Raw genomic sequence first — 24,797 nt, 5'->3', positions numbered from 1 at the left:
AACCACACATCATGTCTAAATTTCAGTGAGCAGCTCAAATGCAGCCCTTTTGGTTATTGAATGTAAATGAGGCCAGACAATTCTTCACAAACAGTGAGACATGTTTTGGTAACTGGAAAGGGTGAGTGTCATTGGAGTAGTTTCCAAGACATAGAACTGATCATCAGAATCAGCCACAGGAGGGAGCTACAACCAAAAAATAAACAAACTGTACAATATTTTTTGCTTTTGTGTTTTGTCAGGTTGCTTGCTTTGTTACATAGTTTGAAGTTTTAGGATGATTGTGTTCTCTTAATTCTTTTGTATAATGTGTATTTAAAATTACACTTCAGATCTTAGAACTGTAAGGATAGGTATTGTTTGCACAAGTCAAAATAAGTAAATACCTTCAGGTAATACTACTCAAAAATCTAGCCATTGTAATTCAGCCAGAGAAAAACAATCATTCATTTTCCTACATTTCAATCGTATAAACCAGTGTATCTGTTGAAGTACCAGTTGGCTGACAAAAATGAATTACTTAGGGATACCTTTTCATTGTGATGTGCAAGTAGTTACAGTCCCTTCTTGTTAATAGTCAAAGGAAGTATACAGTTTAGTGGAAACTTGGCCTTAAACACACTGAGCTGTGTGTGTATATGCGTACCTGTGCCTGTGTATTATGTACAGAGCTCTGTGTCACTTGAAATCTTGTCTCTTTCACCAATAGAAGTTGGTCCAATCACATTTATTACCTCACCCACCTTGTCCCTCTATTATATATAACACACACAAAGACACAGACACACACCCACACACAAACACACATGCTTTATGAAATAAGACTTTCAGAACTAAACCTCAGCAGTTGCCAGTAAGCTGAAATCACACACACACACACACACACACACACACACACACACACACACACTCTCTCTTACATGACCAAAATAATACCTTCACACCCAATCGCCTACCTGCAGGCCCGTGTTTTGTGAGTGCAATTGCATATTTATGCATATCCACACATTCAGCAAAATCCTAAGAGGTGCTGAGTCTGCATCCCTGACCCCCTTCTGCACCCCACCCCCCTGCCCTAGCCCTGATCCCCCTCCTGCGCTCTGAGTCCCTCCATCGCAGCCCAGAGCACCCTCCTGCACCCCCACTCTCATCCCAGCCCCACCCCAGAGCCCACACCCCCAGCTGGAGCCCTCACCTACCCCACCCTCGTTTCACAGCTGAATTTTGGTTATGGAGGTTTCATAACATTGATGGGGGTTAGTTCCAGCTGGACCAAAGCTATGAACACTTTTTCAATGATTTTTGCCTAGAAATGGGAGGTTGGAGACATCACGGTAATTTTCAAGGTCACTGGCATTCCTTGTTGGTTTCTTGAGAAGTGACTGCACTATTGCGTGCTTCAGGAATGTAGTTAGCTGACTTTCCCCAAAATAATCATTAATAATTTTGATCAGTAGAGGTCTTAATTGGGTCCTGTCATGGGCAGGGATCCTACATGGCAGACTGCGTGTTCCTCAGAGCTTCTGGTCCTTGTATTTGTTAGATAGGTCTACATTCTATTAGGGATGTTGGTATGGACTCAGCGTTATCAGTTAAGACAGGATTTGAAAAGAATCCATTTCATGCAATGTCTCTAAATAGATCTTGGGCATAATACATTTTGCTATTTAAATTATGATCATTACAGTGAATATTTTACACTGTCACTAAATTAGGTGTATTACACTAAAGATGATCTGAAAGCCAATGGATTGCATTGTTTGGTGAACACAGATGTGGCTACCATTGCAGGGGATCATGGCCATTTACACTGGAGCTTAGTTTGTCACTATGACCCTATTTCTTTTTGTAGATAATTAGCTTTCTTTAGATTGGTTTGTTTAGTAGACAATCAAATTGCTCCTTTTATTGTTGTGCCTTAAGTTCCAGAAGTGATTATTTTGTTGTTGCTTTTAGGAAGCCAGGAAGAAAAATTTTCCATAGAAGTTCCATGAGGGCACAGGCACTGATTTTTGTTTTTGCAGATGGGTGCTCCTGTCTTCCCCCTCCCCTCTTTGAGTGGCATGTGGGGCCTCAGGGGGAGGAGACCAAGTTGGGGCAGAGCCATGGGGAAAGTCACCAAGCGGAGGCAGAGCCTCCGGGCTGAATTCAGACAATGCAGGAGGTGGGGCCATTGTCTGGGAGCTAGGGCCCACAAAAGAATAATCCAGCCCCCTATTTTTTCCTGTGGGTGCTTGAACCCTGGAGGCCACAGAGTCAGTGCCTATGCATGGGGGAATTTCTGAACTACAAGTGCTTGAATTTCACTTTATTATCTTATCAGTTGCACTCTTTACATAAATTTCATACATTTTGTTTTTAAAAATAGCTGTAACTGGCTTATTTTACAGGGGCAAATTCTGCTCATCTTTGCACTGGTGTAAATCTTGAGTAACTTTTTTGACCTCAACAGAGAGCAGACTTTGGCTCAAAGTATGTGAACTATATTACTCTGAAAGCATTTTCCTACAGATAAAGAAACTGCCTATGTGTATAAAAGCAAAGGATGTCTGGCTGCACAATACTTCTGCTTCAGTGTTTCACCCGCTTTAAACAAAGGGAAATGCACTGAGATGACAATGCCGACCTGAATTTACATCTAGAGATGAGATTAGATAAAGGTCCTGAGGCAGGAATAATGACATCATTATTGCTTGAGGACAGTTTAAGCACAGTGCAGAATTGAAGCACAGCTGGGGAAGCTATTTGGTCATGGAGAGGTTTCAGTTCATAAAATAAGAGGCTGCTATTTACTATTTTAGTGATTCCTACTGGCAGACAATTTGAAAAAGATCCTGCTGCATTTCTCCTTGTAATTTAAGCATTTGTTTTATTATTGTCATCATTTAAGATGCTATCTCAGTACCAAACAAACCCTCATGACAAGACACTTTGTTAAATTGAACTTGACATATGTAAAAACAAAATAGAAAATTTAAATGGCTACTGCATGATTCGTAAGTTGAAAAATATGCAATTTCATACTTTGACTATGAAATATAGTTCTTAAAATGTTAAGCAGCCAAGACCAAAAATATTTCATTGAGGGCCTCTCTCAAAAACAATCCTATGCTATTCTTTAGCATTGTTTGTGTCTATATACCCAGATCAGTAGTGTATCCTGCACTGATTGTATGTAACTGTCTGGGAATTAACACTTTCAAGTCTGTGCTTGGGTAGTATATTATGTGGCTAATGGATAATATTTCTACTAGCTGTTGTCATGTAGCTGTACTTCCAACTGATTTTTTAAAAATAATCAAATTGCATAAAATGCTGAATGCAACCAGATAAAAATCACTATGTGAAATAAACCCGAGGTGCGGGGTGGGTAGGATAACCAGACAGCAAGTGTGAAAAATCGGGATGGGGGTGGGGGATAATAGGAGCCTATATAAGAAAAAGACCCAAAAATTGGGACTGTCCCTATAAAATCAGGACATCTGGTCACCCTAGGGGCAGGAGGCTTGTTTCAGACCAGTCCAGAGGAGATGAGCATACATGTCTAAGTACATTACAGAATATGTGCATGTATTTCTCAGCACTCCGCTTGGAAAGCAGGGCCCTGGGAGTTCTAATAACACTCATGAAAACGGCAGCACATACTTTGCCTCTATGCTCTGTAGAGGCTGTGTCCAGTAGTTTGCACATTCTGCAGCAGATACTGCTAAATGAAGCTACTGGAAACTCAGTGATGTCACCACAGAGGGGCCAGTTCAGATATTTTCTTTGGGTTTTATCTGTTCAGTTTCTCATTCCATGGTGAGTTTTGCTTTGAACTTCAGAGTTAAATGAGCCCAAAACATAAATGTAAAACTCAGTCTAAATGGTGCTGAGTTTTACCTGGTTTCCTATAAAAGGCACATGAGACCATGAACTTCACACAGTTACAACACAAAACCATTATTCAGTCCAGGGTTTTGCAAAACATGGTCTGCATTCACTCAGAAAGAATCACAAATATTTTCATACCCTTAGTCTGAGTTTTGAATTGGTAACAAAACTTGAAACCAGAGAAAAATTCATGTCAGTTTCCAGTCACACTGTAAAGGTTTTGGGAAGTTCTTCTACTAGACTATTTTCAGCATTATTTCCTGAGTGTGAAAGTAAGATTGTGGCAAGGTCATTCTCGCCTCATCTCTTTGGAAACTAAGCTGTCTAGTCTAAAATAAAAGATCTGAAAAACTATTGTTACTTTATCTGACCTGAGATGCAGTACTTTGAGATCCACACAGGAGAAGAGCACAACAAGAGACCCATTATTATTGCTAGAATTAAAGATGGACCTGGACTGCAAAGCTCAGATGCACACGTGGACTCTCCTGAAGTTCATTGTTGCTCACATTTGATATTTGGTTCAGGTCCATTTCTTCTTGTTACAGTGCTTGGACAGATTAAGAACTACTAGACAATCCCAGTACAATGTTTTATTTGTTTAAACATCTCAGGAGTCACCTAGACATCCATTCTAGTTGTTGCTATGACTGTTTTGTATAAGACCAGTTTAGAAATGCCCTTTCACTTATGATGGCATTAAATTCACCAATAAAAGCTTCCCCCCATATTTAAAGTTCTCTAAAATATTGTGCATATTAATAGCACTGATTCTTTGCAGCGCCTACTTACCCTGTCACAGCACAATGAGCTCCTATTGTCATCCCTCCTCTGGAAAGACTCAATTTTGGGTGTGTCAGGCTTTCATAAAATACAGGGTTAAAACCTCAATTACCATTTAAAAGGGTCCTTACATCTGTTAAGCTTCTTCACAGCTGTTGCATTTGAGGCAGTTACAGTATTTATTAGTAAAGAATTGATTGTTCCCATCTGCCAGTGATTCTCTGTGATGTCCTTGGTATGAGGCACATAACAAACTATTGTTTATTCTGTTTAGTCATATTTGTGTTTGTAGTCCAGAAAGCTTTAAATGGCTTCAGGATAGAGATTGTCATTGGAAGACGAAAACTTAGCTGGTAGAGACATTTTAGCATACCAAGAGACTAGATAACCTCTACATGACATGACTGATTCTTGACATGCTTTGTTGGTTAAACAAATGCTGCAGCAGTGGAAAAAAGTTTCCAAATAGTAATAGAAGGGTTAAGGAGAATGGGTTTCCAGAGTTGTCTCAGACAACAATAAAAGAGGAAAGTGTTCTGATCAGCTTGATAATGACACAGTTTTCAATGAGTCACATTTTTGAAAAGCTACAGTGTAATTAGATATGTCTCCCATCTATCTCAGCAGGTGGGGAGAACTTGATGGGGCCAACTGTGATGGGGGACACTCACTAAGGGATACTATGTGGAGCCTCTCCGTGGCACACATTGGCCAGCTGGGGGGCGAGGGGTGCTGATTGGTCAGTATTCCCCAGCTCCCAGGACTTAACCTTGCATGGGGGCCAAGGCTCCATTCCAACAGTCCCGCCTTTCCCACCAGAGCTAGGAATGGGAACCCGGACAGACAGATCCTGAAGGACTAGCCAATTGCCCGTTTGGGGGTCAGGAAGGAATTCTTCTCTCGTGGGCCAATTGGCAGAGGACAGGGGAGTTTTTTGCCTCCCTTCCAGCACCTTCAAGCCACAGTGGATTAAGCAGGAATGTGCTTAGTACCTAACTGAAGTACTGGGCTGATTTGTTTATTCATCACAACTTGTGACCAGTTTCCAGTGTGATTAAGAGAGTAAAATGAACAGTTTCCAGAGGTAAAAGACCTGGGATTTTGGTGATGGGTTAGGGTGAGACCTTGCAGCCTTTGCATGTTGAGGTCAGACCTTGTGGCCCTTGCAGGCCGAGGTCCCCACTCTTCTGTACCCTCTCTCCCCCTAGTCGAGGGGAGTGGTGCTTGGACTCAGAGAGAGCAGAGTCCTGAGGGGTAAGCTAAAGAGGACCTACCCGGCATTATTTATATGGTAAAGTGACCTGTAATGCTAATTAAATGTCTGGTACAGGACAGTGTGGGTAATGGGTGGGTAGCGCCCCTCTTCTGTGTTAAAGTTTAATAAAAGTTGTGGCCTGGCACTTAATTCCATGTATGTTTCTGTCCTTGTTTTGCTGCTGTGTCTGACTCAAACAGTTTTCCTTCATGTGGGTGTTATTTTAGGGGAAGGGGTGTATGGTATTCTTTTCTGTAGGATAAAATCAATAGATTATCATTTTGTAAATGGAATCCAAACTCATTCTTAGCTAAATACTGAACTGGGATGTGCTCTTCATGAATCTAGGCCAGTGAATATATTTTTGAATAAGTACAGGCTTTTTACTGAATTCTTTTAAAAAATAATCATTGGCCCACAAGTCTTAAAATTTCAAGCTTTAAAAAAATTCTGCTTCTTAGCACTGGCAGTTCCCAGTGACATAACAAGTAAAACCAGCATATTTTATGATTTAACTCCTATCATTATGCAGATGAAGGCCATACAGAACACCGCAAACTCAATATTAGCCCGAAGTAAAGGTTTAATTAGCTATTAAAGCTGTTGTGTTTAACATCGTACTATGTCTTAATTTTAAAAGCATTACATTTGTGAATCACTAATGATATATTACTTAATCCTCGGTAATTCCAATTTTTATTCTTTTTGCTGACTATATTTCTTTCCAAGCCTTGCAACAATTAAAGGAAGGTTATTAAATTGACATGTTATAACAATGAATAGTAAAAAAACATGCATAGATTATTGAGAGCTTTTTATCTGGTTCCTGACAGTGGCCCTGGTTACCTAAGTAGCATTTTGTCATTGCACCCTTTAATCAGAACCAGAATTTCTACATACCATTACACAGTCCAATTGGAGTGATCTTCAGCTTTCACTATATCTTCATCACACTGAGATCCCTCTTCACAGAGCAACTATCCCACATTACATTTGCACTATAAACAACTCTTGCAAGGATGCGTATTTCACGTCAAGTTCTGAAAGCCAATGCATATTTTAAAGCTATAACTCCCAGTGCTCCCTGGGACTTTAGATGTGTCAACCACACAATACTGTCTACTTCTAGCAACCTCAAGAGAAGATCCGCAAAGTGAGAATCGTGCGCTTTCTACAACAAAACAAACTATAAGTATTTCTATATTTTCCCCAGTGCTAACAGAATTCTACATTTTGTAGAAATTAGAAACATTTCTATAGGGACAGACATCTTATCTACTACATGGACACTTAATCCACCCCTTTTCTAAGAAGATATAATCATGTTTGATTCTCCTGTCCTGTTTTTTGGGTATTCAAACTTTTAGGGAACCTATTTGTATGGTTATTACTTAAAAAATCATTGTTGTCCATATGAAACAGAAAAAGCCAGGGGCCAAATCATCAGCAAATATTCAAAATGTTTGGAAATTAACTTACATTGTACTTAAACTTTTTTTAAAATAGGAAATAATATTCATCTCTATAAATAAGAAGGAAGTGTGGGCAATGGTTAGATCACATAACTTTTATGCATCTTATTTTCCTTATCTGTAAATTGGAATATTAATGCCCAATGGTACTCACTTTTTAAAGCACTTTGAGATTTATTATTGATTTTATATTATTACCTGCTACTCACTAAATGCTGGATTCAAACAAATATTTATATGGCTTCTAACCCTGAAATATTGTGGCTGTGTTGGTATTACGTGGGTAAGAGGAATTCAAGGGTACACGTCAAGCTAATCTCTTTGGATTTATACCAGTATAACTGACATCAGAATCTGACCCTAATGAAAATACAGGCCAAAATTCTAATTTCAGTTACAGGTTTAAATCCAAACCATGCATTTCATAATTATATACATTTATAATCATCTCATAAGAGCATTTTCTTTTTCTTTTCTTTTTCCCAACACATTAGCCACCTCATGCTGAGTGCTTGAGAGAATGTGTCTATATTTACAAATAAATATACCCTTTAACTCTTCATTCACCTAGTGCCTGATCCAAAGCCAGCTGAAGTGAATAGGAGATTTCCATTGACTGTAGTGGATATTGGATCAGGCCCTGAGTTCACAAAGTAAAATACTAAAAGACTTTGTTTTAAACTACATATTTCCACATAAAAATAGGTAAAAATACCTATTTCCAGAGGACCAGATCTGACATATTGGTGGGTTGGGAAACCTGGCCACACTGAAGTCAATGCCAAAACTCCTATTGATTTCAATGGAACCAGGATTTCACCCCTTTACTCATATCAATTAATGTCTTACTCCATGAATGGTTCAATTGACTTAACTGGGACTACTTGTAGAGTAAGGTACAATTCAGTGTGAGTAAGGATATCACTAACTGGCCTTGAATTTAGGTGCTTTTTCTAATCTAGGCAAGTCTCCAGTATTTTAGAATCTGTAATTGCAATGTCTTTAATATTTGCTTGTGACAGGTTTGTAGTGTCCTGTCTTCCTCCTCTTGTTAGCTCTCCTGCAATTGATTCTTACTCCTTTCACATCTTAGCAGAAATCCTTTAAAAAGCTTATACAGTGGTCAGTCAAAACAAACTCTTTACATAGCCCACACTCCCATTTATTTGCATTTAGTGGTTATGTCAAGGTTGTTGGGTTTTTTTAATGAATTACTGAACTGTTCGTTTCCCCTGAATCATTTTAAGGGTCAAAGATGAAAGAGATTTGAAATCTCATTTATAATCTAATCAGTTTTGTCTCACTTTTGTGCTGTGAATGGAGAAATATAATTTGTCAGTTTGCTGAGCCATTTAATTCTATTTTTTGTTATTGCATATGTCATAACTATGCATAACTAATAAGTTTATTTTAAAATTGTATTTGTTTTTTCAGTAGGCTCATCTGTTTAAAGAGTGTCATTTCTTTTTCAGTACAAGACATATTTAAAATAAATTCCAGAGTGGGGCAGACATTCTGAGTTAGCAAATATGAATAAGAATCCCCTTAAACAATTTAGTATATCTGATAAATGTTAGGGGCTTTTTTTTTAAAGAAAAAGCATAAATTATACATGCAGTAAAATGAGAAAATTGCTTTAGAGGAAATTCAAATACTGGTCTATCTTAATGGGCGTCCATAGGACTTCAGAGATTGGAAGATTTGTGTATGATTCTCCAAATCCAGATAATAATGAACAAATCCAATTTACTTAAACACAAACCATGAAGAAATAAATAATTAAACTGATACCTACATTTCAGTCACTTTGTGGGTTTTTTTTGTTTGTTTGGTTGGTTGGTTGGTTTGGAATGTTAACCATCTGTTTGCTAAGCAATCTCTGATCTCTTTTTTTTGTTTGCTTTGATTCTTTTGTTGGGAAGTACAATTAGTTTGTTCATATTAACGTACATAGTTGAACTCTGAAGTACAATTACAGTCAATGTTCTGATTCTTTCTAATATAAATGTGATTTGGATACATTACCTCAGGGCCTGACCCTACAAACCTAACTCCCATTTAGCTCAACAGGACTAATTGTGTGACTAATTAGTACGCATCATGAGTAAGGGTTGCAGATTCAGGGCTTTATACATTAACAGGTTACTTATGGTGGATATAATGGACATATTAAAGATAACTCTGGCAGTGCTAGTCATTAGACCTGTCATATGATACATTTACAAACTGCTGCTAATATACCAAAGGAGCTTATGTATGGCTGGCCGAACATGGTTCACCATGGAGCAGTAGTGGTTAGGAAACTCCTTCCCTAACACCTTCCAGAGTATAAGCCAGATTAGGGGTCAGCAACCTCTGGCACATGTCTTTTCAGGGTAAGCACCCTAGCGGGCCGGGCCAGTTTGTTTACCTGCTTCATTCACAGGTTCGGCTGATCACGGCTCCCAGTGGCTGCAGTTTGCTGCTCCAGGCCAATGGGGGCATCAAGAAGCTGCGGCCAGCACATCCCTCAGCCTGCGCCACTTCCTGCAGCCCCCATTGGCCCGGAATGGCGAACCGCAGCCAGTGGGAGCCGTGATCGGCCGAACCTGCGGACATGGCAGGTAAACAAAGTGGTCCAGTTCTCCAGGATGCTTACCCTGGTGAGTCACATGCCAGAGTTTGCCAACTCCTGGCATAGACTTTGTAACATTTAAATTGGACTTTGCAAATATAACAGAGGGGAGAAAACTAGCATTTAAGAAAGCCAGAGAGTATGGTTGTGAGGTGAAGACAGCATGTTCTCTCTATCTGCTTCACGCCAACAACACCTACAAGCCAGCAGAAGGCCATCCATATGAGCTCTGCATAGTCAGGGTTCTGCAGATTTCTGGGGATTAACATAGAACAGGAGAAGTTGTCTCCACTGAGTATCTGTTTTCTGTGGCTCACTTCTATTAGACTCATCAGATTTCTCAGTGGAAATCTGTGCAACAGTTAATTCTGCTAGAATCAGCTTTCAGACTCCTCTCTGGCTATTAACTACCCAGAATGACTGCAAAGGGAAAGACCATTCCAAACACTGCCCAATATCCTTTGGGGGAAAGCAAAGTACTTCCCCCTAGAACCCTGGTCTTCACACAGTTTACAGACTATAAGTGAAATGCTGGCCCCACTGAAGCCAATGGAAATTTTGCCATTGACTTCAATGGGACCAGTTTCTCAGCCTGTGTCTACTTCTCCCTTCCCAAATCCCTCCACTATGAAGAAAGCATGCAGCTCCACCAGAGATTCTGGAGAAGTTTTGCTTCTTCGTGGGTTTTTCCAAAGTTTATAGTTAATTTTACTGTTAAATTGCTGTAAGTACAGAAACGCATTTGAGACTTAGAGATGGATAAAGAGAGAGTTAGAATGAACAGCATGAACTACAGGATACTAGCATGTACTAGTAAAACTACTATGGTCACTGAGTTAGGAGCATTGTAAAATGGATGGAATTCATCAGGCCACAGTAAGTATCATGTTTCCCAGAATTAATTTCAGATTATTAAAAATGTGATGTGTCACTAATTGGCATGGGGTATCTGTACCAGGAGTGCCTTTATGGAGTCCTAGATTCTGTAAATCTATAATAAAGTTTTTAAAGGATGTAATAATTATAAGTATATATTCTAAAAACTACCATTAAAAGGTCAGCTACAAAAGAGAACTACATATAAGTAAGATTACGCACTTGTCTAGAGGAGGATGGGAATTCCATGTTATGGCTGAAAATCAAGGCTGACACTTAGCCAAATAGCAAGAATAAGGGCAATTTTTTTCCCAAAAGAAGCGTGAATTATGGGCAAAGTGTCAGTCTCGATTTTCTGCATTTACTGTACATTTCTGGCTCGAGTAAGCTCTTTGCTGATTTACAGTGTAAGTATTCTTGCTTTAAATGCCATACTTTAGGGCAGCAAATGTTCCTGTAGTAGTGACCTGGAGATCTGTAATAACAAGAAATACATGTCAGCAACAAGGTTCTTGAAAAGGATTGTCTTACTTCTATTGTTTCATGGCTCACTGTACTTCCAGATCAATTTAGACTGTGTATTTTTATTTTCATTCAGGATCAACACAATATACAAGAATCAGGTTTATTTTTTATGGCATTGAGCCAGAATCCAACAATAGTAGGTACTTTTTTCAAAGCAGTGCCGGATATTTAGTCACAAATTCTCCATTAAAATTTAATGGAAGTGGTGACATCTGCTGCACTGTTTAGAAATTTCAACTTGTTTGTCCACTACGAAAATGCCCAGAGAATGAGTGATGAATGTATTCAGTTCCAGTTTTTAAAAGTTTGATGCCTAAAATACACATACAAATACACACTTAGATGTGAAATTACTCATTGTTGTCACCAAAGGGCTCGTTGTGCTCTACAGAAAGTTAATTTTGAAAGTTGGGCCCTTCATGAAATATACCAGAATTCACACTTTTTACACTGGTCCAGTGCTACATATCTAAGCAGGCTTAATCTTGGGGATTCCCTATCTAGAGTTTTCACAGAGTTTCCATAATGTGGTTTCCTAACCCATGAATTTTCGGCATGTCAAAATGTAACATTCATTTTGTTCTATCTGTCAAAGCTCTGTGCAGTTACACTTGAGTGCTCTTTGGATTGGGGCAGCATAGGCAGCCATGTGTGCTACATAATGGGTTCTAGCTATGTACATATTGCTTATACATTAAAAATGAATGTTTCTGTAGAGCATAGAAGTTAAGAATTGATTATAGAGACTCATAATAGCCCCACAACCTCAATTATTATAATAGATAAACATTTAAACTACTTTTAATTTCTGAGGAAACAGACTAATGTAATGTATTCTACATATTACCAGAAATATACAATAAATTGTGAAGTAACAGCATAAATTGCTTTCTATACGCAATACCATTACCTTTCCCAAATACCATTACAAAGCCATATCTTTGTTTCCTAGCAGAATCTATAACCCATTGCAAACTGATTTCATTCCAAAAAGTAATGAAGCCCCCATTATGACTCACCACATGATAACAATCAACACCCATAAAAATGTTCAAAAATATTGTATTGGTTATTAATTTTGGTTAAAAATACTGCATAATAAGCTTCCATTTATCATTTTTGCAGTCCATATGTAGAGTATTTCAATTGATCCATTGCCATGGAATTTTGGTTATGGGGTAATGGCATCTGGGATACTGTGAAATATCTCAACAAAATTCAATGAAATTTTGAGTCCCATACCTGGGGTGATGGGAAATTGTCTCAAAATTGAGCAAAATATGGAAGAAAGCTGAAGATGAGCAGCTGGTGAGAAAAAGGAAGATGAAAGATAAACCAGTCTGAATAGAAAGACCTTGCCCCGATTTTATTCCTAGAAATGCTGTTATTCTCATTATGCCCTGATGGCCACCTCTTGAGTAGTCATGAAGCTCATAGCCATAGATTCCCCAGTTTGAGTGGGTGGGATCCTTGACCAGTTTGTGTCTGTGTGGGACCTCATATCATCTAGTAAGTCACAAGCCTGCTAGGTATCAGCTGGCTGCCTGAAACTGAGCCATCTTCTTCTTTGAACTGCAAATGTGGCCTTTGGCCATGAGGGGCCACCTCAACAAGGAGCCAGATCAGACGCAGACTCATGGCAAAAGAGGGAAGAGAAATCCAGGCATAATTAGCAAAGTGATTATAATGATTGCTTAAAGTTCCAGTTTTTCACCATAACCATACTTTAGGGTTGTTAACCGTGACCGTGGTTTGACACAGACTTTCTGAGTATTCCTATTAAGCATACATAGTAGTCTAGATTTACCCCTGATATAATACCACTGACTTCAGGGGAGTTACAACAGGGATGAATTTGGGCCAGTGTTTTCTAAGCTGCAAAATTGCTATCTCAGTACAGAATTAGCCATTATTCTTGGAATGAAACATGATGAAGATGAACAGATCCAGTGAATCATGTTCTGGTACAAGCATAGCAATCCAAAACCATGTTGTTATATTGCTGCTGTTTTGATGATGTATGCGTCCTCAAACAGTTTTAGCCACAATTCTTTTTTCTGTTCCATCTTGCATCACTGCAAGCCAGGATTATGAGTAGTGTGACTGCTAAAAATATTCTTTAAAAGAAAATGTTATATGCTCCCTTTCTAAAAAAAATTAATGATATGCAGTGTTAATTACTGAACCATTTAAGCTATTTTTAAAAAAATCAACGTTAATAGAACAAAAAATAGCTGTTAAAAACGCTTCTGATAAGCATCAATGAATCAGCATTATGTCATCTTACCAAAGGCATTTTTATAGCATGTCTGCATTAGATTTTCTCAAGACACTATTAAAAAGAGGCAAGTAGGTTTAATGATGCTGCAAGGTCCTATGTCATTTTGCAGCTGTACTTTTCCTGGTGATGTTGCTTATTTCAGAAACCCAAAGGAGTTGAAATTTATTGTCTTCATTTATACATGGGTCCATTTCTGGTATAAAGCCTTAAGGATGACTGAATGACAATAGTCAAAAAGCAGATATCTTCATCATCACTCTTATTAGTAGTCTCCGCAAAGTGCACAGTGATTGAACCTGGAGACAAAACTGCCCTCTCATCCACATCAGTATCTCATCTGTGGATTACAGAGAGGCAAGTGGCTTTCATTATAAAGCTCCATAGCCCTGATTCTGCAATCTAATGTGAGTAGCAGAATCTTGTTCCCATGTAGAGCCCTGTTGAATTTGATGGCACTCCATTGACATTAAATCTCCTTTAAAAATTAGTGTGCTAGCTATATATGAGAAAAATAGACTGACTTCAATGGGGTTTGGAGCTAGGCTGACCAGACAGCATGTGTGAAAAATCGGGACATGGGGTGGGGGGGTAATAGGAGCCTATATAAGAAAAACCTCTGAAAATCGGGACTGTCCCTATGAAATCGGAACATCTGGTCTCCCTATTCAGAGCTTGCATTTGACATTTAAACTCTGGTCCTACAGGTACTTATGCATGTGAATGGTAAACTTTTATGCACAAGTTGTCCCACTGACTTCAATTTGAGTAGCCATGTGTGAAAGTATTGACAAGATTAATTGATAATGTAATAGTATTTTCCTATTGAAAGAAATTTAAAAATATTTTCAAGCGGCAACAATTATAAGTAATTTACCAAAAAATGCTATAAATTGATTAACATATTCACTTATATTTGTCATGTAGCAGTATCCCTTAAAAGAAAATATTTAAATACCAAAGTCAAGATAATAAAAATACACTCCAAACACCAATTCAATGGAGATTTAAGACAGTTGTGTTGTGATGATACCTTTCTTTATATTTGAGAAGAATAATGTTAATCCATTATGTGGGTAACATAAGATCTATTATGTCCTTAATTACTGATTGCCTTGCTCTTAGCTGTTTGGGTTTTGTAACTGATATTATCACATAGCATCCTTAACTGCTTTTTGAAACTATTTTTGTTTTGGGAATTAGCAGACGACTTCAATCTCCACATATGTCAATCTGCAAGCTCTGAATTGCAGAAATTTTCATAACAAAATGATTTACAGTACCTGCAGAGCTGGTTTGGTTTGATGTGGTATATTTTGGTCTATCCATAATCTTTGATTTGATCCTTCTATAGGACCAAATTCTGCTCTCATTTACACATATGTAAACTCTCCCCCTCCATCTACCCTGATTTAGACCATACAAAACTCCAACTGAAGGCAATGGGAACGTTATCATTATAATCTACAGGATCAGTATACAATTTTGCTATAAACTAAATAAATTCAAAAATGTTCATCATTGGACTAATTTTGCACCCACTGAAGTTACTGGGAGTTTCATCATTGTCTTTAATGAGAGCAGTTAGGCCAAGTGTAGGTGCTTTTAAAAATTCCATCCTAAACAACTTATTTATGAGAGTAAATATTAACAGACACTATTTAGAAGATACACAACTCTGGCTTAGTTATTTGTTTATTTACTTTAGTGCACCATTGGCCAAAATATACAAGACACTCTGCAGCCATATCATATATGGCCCCTGCTACTACAAGTATATACTTATGTTAGTTTAAATGTGCAATATTTAGAACAAGATTGTGCCCTGGTCCTATATGGGAGTGCAAGGGAGTAAGGCCATGAACCTTACCCACTGCATGTCCATGTAGGATTTTCTCCAACTGTGGCTGGAGTCCAAGGGGAAAAGCAACAGTATTGTGTCCAATACTCATCCCCCCTGCCCACGAGTGAGTGGGGAACAAGTGGATCCATGGCTCTACTCCCCATTTGTCATCCCGCAGAGCTGGCAGTCAAAGATAGGAGGGAGTAAGCTGCACCTCAGAAGAGGTTGTAGTAACCTACTAAGTGCCCTCCCCCTCCACACCAAGAGCAACAGGAAACAGGAGAAGCTCCAGATCTCCTCCTGGGTGACACAGGTACACCCCACCCTGTGCTTGGGGCTGAGCTCTGAAGGTCAATCTATCCCTTAATGGATACGACCAAAAGTTAATGAAAAAACCTCTCTAGATGGTGGAATCATGAAGGGATGGGGCTACAACACAGTCCATATAGTTTTCTATTATAAAAAATATCCCCCTGAACATGGCTTGCTTTTGGAGCAGCCCATTCCTATCTCAAAGAAGTTCTACTGCCAATGACCTATATATTTTTTCTCTGACACCATTAGCTATATTTGAAACTTAGAATATAGCTAAACCTCTCTGACATCAGAGCTATCCAATACATTTTGTGTAAGTATCAGAGGAATATTTTTTCCCTGACTACAGATGCCCTCTGTAGAATATCCATATAATAGTGTTTCAGTCTCTCAGTTCCTCTCCTTAGATTTTCTCTGGTCTAGCTAGTATGCCTGAGATGCAGAAAGTGTTCTACTCATTACTGTTTACAAAGGTGTAAAAGATTTATTTTCTCTAGAAAATTTTTAGACCAAATCCCCAATAGCTAGGCTCATTTACTTCACCTTGTCTGGCCCCTTATTTCACCATAAGATTAAGTAATGTGCAAATTAAAGTTTTTAATAAAAAAGAAAAAATGAACCAAATTCTGCCCTTGAGAATGCATGCACAGGCACTAATTTCACCAGGTCGCATGTAAATATCAAGGGGTGGAATGTAGCTCAGAGTTCTTAAATCTGAAAAATATTTGCCTTTAGTAATCAATTGTGTTTAGACCTGAACAGGATGATGCCCCAAGGCAGTTTCTTAATTTTCTATAGCTTTGTTTTGTTTAACTGGGCACCAATCCAGCAAAGCATTTAATTATGAGCTTAACTTCAAGCATGTGAATAGTCTTCTAGTGCTCAGAAGGCTCAAATAGACAGATACTAGTAGTAGCAAAGCCTCAGAAACAGGATAAGGGAAATTCCTGCTGTGGATGGGCTGCAGTCATAGCTTCTACAAGCTTTAAAATACACATAACTATGTGGCCAGATTTTCAAGTGGTGTAAACGGACATACATAGCTCCTTTTAAACAAATGGAGTAACGCCAATTTACACTAGCCAAGGAGCTGGCCTGCCATCTCCAGTATCATATATTTAAGCTTTGGCGGGGCTTATTTTGAGTTAGCAACCACTGTTGGTTTTTCTTTTTTGGAAAAAATTCAATTCCAAAACTACCTCCATATTCCTCTCTCCACATAATTCTTCCTCTTCTCATGTTGTTGATGAGTCCTCCCCTATGTAAAATGAGCAATAGCTTATCTACGGGTGATAAAATGTGAGTTATACATGTTATAAATTGACTCCTTTCACTTTTTGGTTTTCAATGGCACAAGTTGATAGTGATAGGGCAACTAGGAGGGTTATAAATAGGCAGCCTTGTCTGGTTTTCCTTTATAATGGAATTCAGTGTCTTCATTCTTGCCAGGACTGAAGATTGGGAAGATAGGACCTGAGACTCTTTCTATTGAAGTCAACAGCAAAAGTCCTACTTACTTCAAAAGAAGTAGAATTGAAACCATAGTGTTCGTATTATTTAGATAATATTTCTCTGAAGCCATAGTTTCCCATTGTATATAATAAATAATCTCCCTTTCATTGACTGATCACCTCTTCTGCATCTAGGGATAAAGCAGCTACTGGGTTCCTTCTCTTTTTATACTTCATTCTCTTATAATCTTCATACTGCGCTGCTTTTGTCTCAGAAAGGATGAACCCTGCTTGGGCTGAATGTCTCATTGTTAGAATTGCCTAATTCACAGCAAACATTGTGATGAATAGTTTGTAGTCAGTGATTAACAGTGAAATTGATTAGTAGTTGCTATACAGCTGAGGGTCTTTTCTCAGGATTTCAATTAGCGTTTTTATTTCAAAGACATTTCATGAGCAAAGCTGAAGAAAGCTACACTGGGTGATACCAAATGTGAGGCCAAGCGGTAGCCATAGGATCAAACATTCATGGTGACAGGGGCCATGAATTCTGTGTAGGCTCTTCCAGTCCTACACAATAGCTGTTATGTCATGTGACATTGGGTTTGAAACGGTATTTAAGTGAATTCAGCTCATGAAAAGTATTAGATTGACAGGTTCTGGAGCCAGAAGTCACTTTTTTATGCTCACTGTCCAGAATATGCCTTGGTCCGGTTCTGGATAGACTACCTCTGGATAGACTACCTGTTAAAAGGTTGTTAAATCTCTGTGCTTATTCTATTCTTTGTCTCTTTGCTGAGACTGCTGTCAAGATTGCCAGTTATGATACTGGGTTTGTTTTGGGGTGTCTAGCCCAGAGCTCGGCAACCTACGAAAGATGGCAAGCGAGCCAATTTTTGACGGCATGCGGGGCGGGCTGAGACACTCTTCCCACCGCCACTCTGGAGTTTCCACTGCTGACCCCTTGCCAGCTGGGGTCCCACCACCGGTACCACTCAGTGCCCGGTGCTGGCCTAGGGGAAGGAACCCCAGGCTGGCAGTGGGCTGTGACCCCAGTTGGCAGGAGCCAGCGGCTGAAACCCCAGAGGGGGGCTGGCGGAGATGCTCAGCCCACCCCTGAAACCTCAGAGCTGGGTGGGCTGACCCACTCAGCCTGCTGCCGCTCTGGGGTTCTGGCTGCTGGCCCCTTACCAGCTGGGGTCCCCTCTGCAGCCCCACTCACCTTGCTTCCAGCGCAGGTCCCCTGCCAGAGAGGGTCCAGGCTTGGCCCTGCTCAGCCCTACCAGCTCCACTCACCTCAGATGCCGATATGGAGTTCCAGCCGCTGACCTCCTGCCAGCTGGTTAACAATTTATAACTCAGAAGCCTGTGTGCAGCTTAAAGTATCTAAATAGGTGCCATCAGACATTGGAAAACTCGGCAAGGATCACACTAAACTAATAAGATCTGCATTTTAATTTAATTTTAGATAAAGCTTCTGAAACATTTTGAAAACGTTGTTTACTTTACATATAACAGTAGTTTTGTTATATATTATAGACTTACAGAGAGACCTTCTAAAAAACATTAATATATTACCGGCACGCGAATCCTTTAATTAGAGTGTATACATGAAGACTCGGCACACCACTGCTAAAAGGTTGCCAACCCCTGGTCTACCCTTTTAAGTAGTTCACTCCCTCGCTAACTCATCAGATAGAGTAATATTTGGTATGGCAGTATATCAAACGTTATCCAGCTCTCCAGCTAAATTAAGTCTATACATGGATTTCACCTGATTATCTCTTAGTTATTTCTTCAAAATATTTTTCTTACTTTGTGATGCCTTAATGTGAATCCATACTAACTATAATTAAATCAAAATGTTCTAGATGTAACTTTATTCCCTCCATGATATATTTTTCATCCTTGAACTCAGCTTCATAGTCCTTTAGAACTCTTCTTCAGATGAATTTCTTACTAATTCAATAAGCCCTTCCCTCCTGTCCTGTCTCCAGTGAGCTTTTCAGTATATCTGAAAGAGTTTATCTTATGGCTTTGCACACTTCTTTCTTATTTCCAGGATAGATCCTGTCTAGTCACTGAGGGGATTTGTTTTTTGTTTTTTAGTCAGCTGATGACAGCAGTTTTTTAATTATCTGTTGGGACATCATCCTGACTTCATTCTGAATTTTTTTTCTTCCTCCTCTCCTGAGAAAAGTATGTCTGTTTCTGGCAGCTGTCTCATACCTTCCACTTAGATCAGAGAGAAGACACTATTTTGCAGTTGTAATTCCCATCAATAAACTACCCTGTGATTGCTTATTCCCTCTGTTTCCAATATTTCATCTAGTATTCCTATTACTTGTTTTTACCTTTCTTTAACTTTCTTTGTTAGCCTAGGATAACAGCATCACACAACTGAGTTGGTGCAAATCATATCTTCCTTTGAAAAACTAACCAAATGAAAATTATATATCTAAAGAAGTAGAATAAAGTACTGGGAAGCATTAATTCAGCTGCTCAATGTAAGTTTTAATGACATTACATTCTTCAGTATAAACTTCATCTTATTTTTCCCAAAGAATAATAAAATAACCCACTTGCAGTGCTAACAGTGTCTGTTTCTCTAAGCCATATGGTGGCTTATGCTACTAATGCCTGGTTCAGCGTTGGCTGTAAGGACAGATGAACCATCTGCTGAGTGTCAATTGGGAATGGTCTTATCCATTAACCATTATCCTCCTATCCTCCTACTAGAAGAATACTAAAGGCTTGATCATGTGAAATGTGATTTTCAGCTCAGGAAGATGTGTTTAAGCAAACTGCTAGTAAATCCCTTTAGCTATCTTATATATGCCCTTGAATTACAGTATTGGTAGTGGGATATGCAGTAATACGATAACTGACTGATTTAAGTCAATCATTCATTTTCAATGTGAATTATTATCCATAATCTTTGATCACTCCCATTTTTAAGGTTGATTTTTTAAATGAGATCGTTATGAGTCATCAATAACAAGAGCTCATTTACAGAATTGTCATTGTTCTGCTACTAACCTCATTTTTGAAAAAGTTTCCTTGATAAATTCTTTTTTTGTATAATTATAACCTGACAAAATCACCTCTTCAGATGAATTTTTCCATGCTTGGATGGTGATTTTTTTGTGTATTAAATTTTAGCAAAAATCCCCTCGCTGTTTTTTAATTGAACGGGGATGAAAACAATAACATTTAAAATGAATAAACAAAAAATCCTCTAGCCACTTCCATAGAAAAGTTAGCACAAAGCAGCTAAAGGATGACACTTCAACTGGTATGGACATGGTCCTCGGTGAACACAGTTAATTATATCATTTGGCTTTATGTAGAATTACTTCAATTATCTTGACTCCACCTCTGGTGCTTCCTGATTCTCTTTGTTATTAAGTCCTCTAAGTTAGTGATTTTCAAACTTTTTTTCTGACAACCAGTTGAAGAAAATTATTGATGCCTGTGACCAAACGGAGCTGGGGATGAGGGGTTTGGGGTGTGGGAGGGTCTCATGGCTGGGGCAGAGGGTTGGGGTGTGGTGATGAGGGCTACGGGGTGAGGCCGGGAATGAAGAGTTCAGGGTGTGGGAGGGGGGTCTGGGCTGGGGCAGGGGGTTGGGGTGCAGGAGGGGATCAGGGCTCTGGGCTGGGGATGCAGGCACTGGGGTGGGCCGGGGATGAGGGGTTTGCAGTGTAGGAAGGGGCTCAGGGATGGGCAGGGGATTTGGGCATGAGGACGGGGCACAGGGTTACCTCAGGTGGCTCCCAGTCAGCAGCACAGTGGGGGTGCCAAGGCAGGCTTCCTTCCTGTCCTGGCATCATGGACTGGGCTGTGCCCCAGAAGTGGCCAGCAGCAGGTCCAGCTCCTAGGCAGAGGTGCAAAAGCAGTGCCACGTGTCTCTTGCCTGCAGGCATTGACCCTGCCAGCTCCCATTGGCTGGTTTCTGGCACATGGGAATGCGGAGCCAGTGCTCAGGGTGGAGGCAGTGCATGGAGCTCCGTGGCACCCCTGCCTAGGAGCTGGACCTGCTGCTGGCCGCTTCTGGGACGCAGCACAGTGTCAGAACAGGTAGGAACTAGCCTGCCTTAATGAGGCAGCACCACCAACGGGACTTTTAATGGCCTGGTTGGTTTGAAAACCATTGCTCTAAGTAGCATGGTGGTGTTTGGATTAGAGTGCCAGTAGTTTAGACAGGAAAGTGATGATTAATAGCCATCTTTATTCATTTTGTATTTCTCTGAGTTTTGTATCTTTTTAGGGATTGCTTATTTTTCTTTTTGTTTTTTTACCATGTCGTCTGCTATATAAATCCTGTCCAGAGACTGGCTAGGAAGGGGTTAGTTACCCTTTCCCTCTAAGAAATGAAGTTGCCTACAATGGCTGCAGGATAGCAGGACTAGGGCAGCTGTGGGGAGCTGTGATTTAGTCTGCTGATGCGAGTCCTGGAGGAAGGATCTTTACAAGGAGGAATGGAAAATTGACTGGTGCAGGGGTGACAGGGAAAGGGGAAATTCCTCTCTTTCTCTGGAGCTTTGCTGAACTTAGCCACACATATGTATTTGACTTGGCTAAAGCAAACCATGCCTTGTACCTTTCCTGGCCTTTGGTGAGAGAACCGTGTTGTATTCATGTTTGGCCTTTAAAGGGTCAGGACATTTTTTACAAATTGCTTTTGTTTTAAAATAAATCACATCACAAATGTGTTTAAACTCCATCTCGGGGTGCAGAGTTGTTGCCTGCTCTAGCTGACATAACACAGAAAGTTTTCAATTTTAATGTCTTTCCTGAAACTCACCAATAAAAGAAACCCTCCAAAAAACAACCCTTACAACTCACAGAACTTAAAGAATGAAACATGCTGCAAGAGCAGATAAAGCTCTCCATCTCTTGATCTGATATACAACCATAATAATTCCCTGCAATAGAGCACTTTAAAGGAAAAGGGGATGAAGCATGTGTCTTGAGGGAGCCCTACTTGAACGCATTTACTCTGTTCCTGCAAGGGATGTCACTTCTGTGGCACCTTTCCTTTCACTTCCAGGGTCCCAAGGATATTCCTCAACTGAACTCTGCAGGATTATTGCTTCAATGGCCCTCACCATGATACAGTTCCTTGCACATCCCATTAACTCTATGTGAAAATTTCAGTGAGAGTTAATGCTGTTAATGCTGTGGCATTTCTTTGGCATCTTCTACTGAGGAGCCATATGGTGACTCAGCAAATGGATCTTACTATTCGAGCAAAAATGTAGAACATCCTCCATTCGTGCAGGACATCTCCTAAATCCATGCATCGGGTATGCATCACTTCCCCACAAATAGCCTTGAACCACCGGGTTAGGAGGCTTCTGCTCCCTTTCAGATCTTCAGGGTCACAAACCCTTCTCACTAGTGGAGATGAGTTGTAGAAAATTCTGCTAGGTTCCTCTCAGTGAGTTATTTGCTCATTTAGTCTCTGATGGGGGGCCATATTGCTCCCATATACTCCACCTCTACCTCGATATAAAGCTGTCCTCTGGAGTCAAAAAATCTTAGCACGTTATAGGTGAAACCACGTTATATCAAACTTGCTTTGATCCACTGGAGTGCGCAGCCCTCCCCCACCCCCAATAGCATTGCTTTACTGTGTTATATCTGAATTTGTGTTATATCGGGTCACGTTATATCGAGGTAGAGGTGTATTAGAAAGTTCAGCCAATTGTGCCACATCGACATCTCTAAGGAAATATTCACCCCACTCACAATGCTTCACCCTTTACCAATGTGCTCTCTAAGCTGACCACTCTGGACATCTCCCAAAGCATCACACAGCTTATATCAAAGACAGAGATGGATACTAGGCCTAAGCAACACATGTATAGCATAATATGTATACAAGAGAAAGAAGACTTGCCTGTAATCCACTTATACAATGCTACAAAGAGTCCTGTGGCACCTTATAGACTAACAGACGTATTGGAGCATAAGCTTTCGCATGTGTCTGATGAAGTGAGTATTCACCCATGAAAGCTTATGCTCCAATATGTCTGTTAGTCTATAAGGTGCCACAGGACTCTTTGTCGCTTTTTACAGATCTAGACTAACACGGCTACCTCTCTGATACTTATACAATGCTGTTTCATCATTTACAAGCTTTATTATTCTAACATCCAATGGGTAACAAATAAAGAACCATAACCAAACACACTATAATAGTGACCTAAGGTGGATCATCATTTGCACTCAGCCAGACTCATAGTTCTTCCGTCATTGTCTCAATCATACCGCCACACATGCCAGATTCAGGAAAGAACATCTAATATTTGAGACAGGAAAGTGTCATACACAATGTTTGACATGGTTAACAGCCTTTTAGGCTAATATGACTGCTCAGCAATGTTTGTATTTTCAAGGAATGATATACTAAATACATTTTTGTGTGTATTTTTGAATGTGTTCATGCTTGGCAATGGCTTTTTGACTTGGGATGCAAGGATGTATTTTTCTATGGTTTAGCATTAACTTGATGGGTGAAGGAAAACATATCCTCCACGAAGTAGTAACTGGATGTTCTCAATGGTTAGTTACATGTAGCAAATGTGTAGCTATATTTATATATCACTAGGGGTTCTACATCATAGGAGCTACTGTACATTAAAAAGTTATCCTATATCAAATTCTGAAATTTTGAAAGTTTTAAATAAGCCATAAAATGTTTGACACTTCATCCTCTTTAACTTTGTTAAGATTTTGTTAGCATTTCCATTCCATCCCTTTCTCCAAATGGTTGTCTGACAGCCATCCACTCAACATAGGGCTGATCTTCTTCTCAACAATAATTGGCTCCTTCTCCTGAGTCTTTACCTTACATCATCTCATGTTTTCCATTTTTATATCACCCCACGTTTCCCTCTTACTTTTCATGAAATTTTCTACACTTGTGCCTCTGCCAGTCCCCGACTTGCACTTGTCAACATTTGAAAAGGGTAAAAGAAAATAAAGGAAGAATATTAGAATTGAGTTTACCCATTCTGCAGTGCTATTACATGGATTCTCAACCTGGTAGTCATGACCTTCAAGGTGGTTACAGACAGGTGTCAAGGACTGTCAACACCCTTGCCCTTCCTGTATTGATAAATAGGAGGGACTTCCCAGCAAGATCCTGGCTATGTGGGAAGGCAGTCTCAGTATGGAAAAAGTGGTCTTGGCATGGGAAAGTTCAGAACCACTATGCTGCAGTACTCATGCACTTGGAGGAAAGACCTCAAGTGTTGGTAGTCTACACTAGCCTTTTTTGTCCACATTTGTCCATTGTTGCTACCAATGAGTATGTTAGTACAGACAGGACTTCAGGTAGCCAGTAACATTTTTGCCATCATGCCAGCTTACCTTTCTCAGAGCGGGTCTACAAGATATGGTGTTCATGCAGATGACTGCTAAACTGAACCATAGCTTGAAATGGTGGATAATTTTAGACAAAAAATGTCTAGCACAGACATTGCCTTGGAGTGACTTTAGGGT

At 39.6% G+C, this 24,797-nt stretch overlaps 1 protein-coding gene across 18 annotated transcripts in view; it reads left to right on the top strand.

The window, feature by feature from the left end:
* Window positions 1-24,797, top strand: part of JAKMIP3 (Janus kinase and microtubule interacting protein 3) — a 187,792-nt gene that overhangs the window by 159,287 nt on the left and 3,708 nt on the right. The window lies entirely within an intron of this gene.

The sequence above is a fragment of the Gopherus flavomarginatus genome, chromosome 6 (assembly GCF_025201925.1).
Source record: "Gopherus flavomarginatus isolate rGopFla2 chromosome 6, rGopFla2.mat.asm, whole genome shotgun sequence".
NCBI lineage: Eukaryota > Metazoa > Chordata > Testudines > Testudinidae > Gopherus > Gopherus flavomarginatus.
This window is presented reverse-complemented; position numbering and strand designations above follow the sequence as displayed.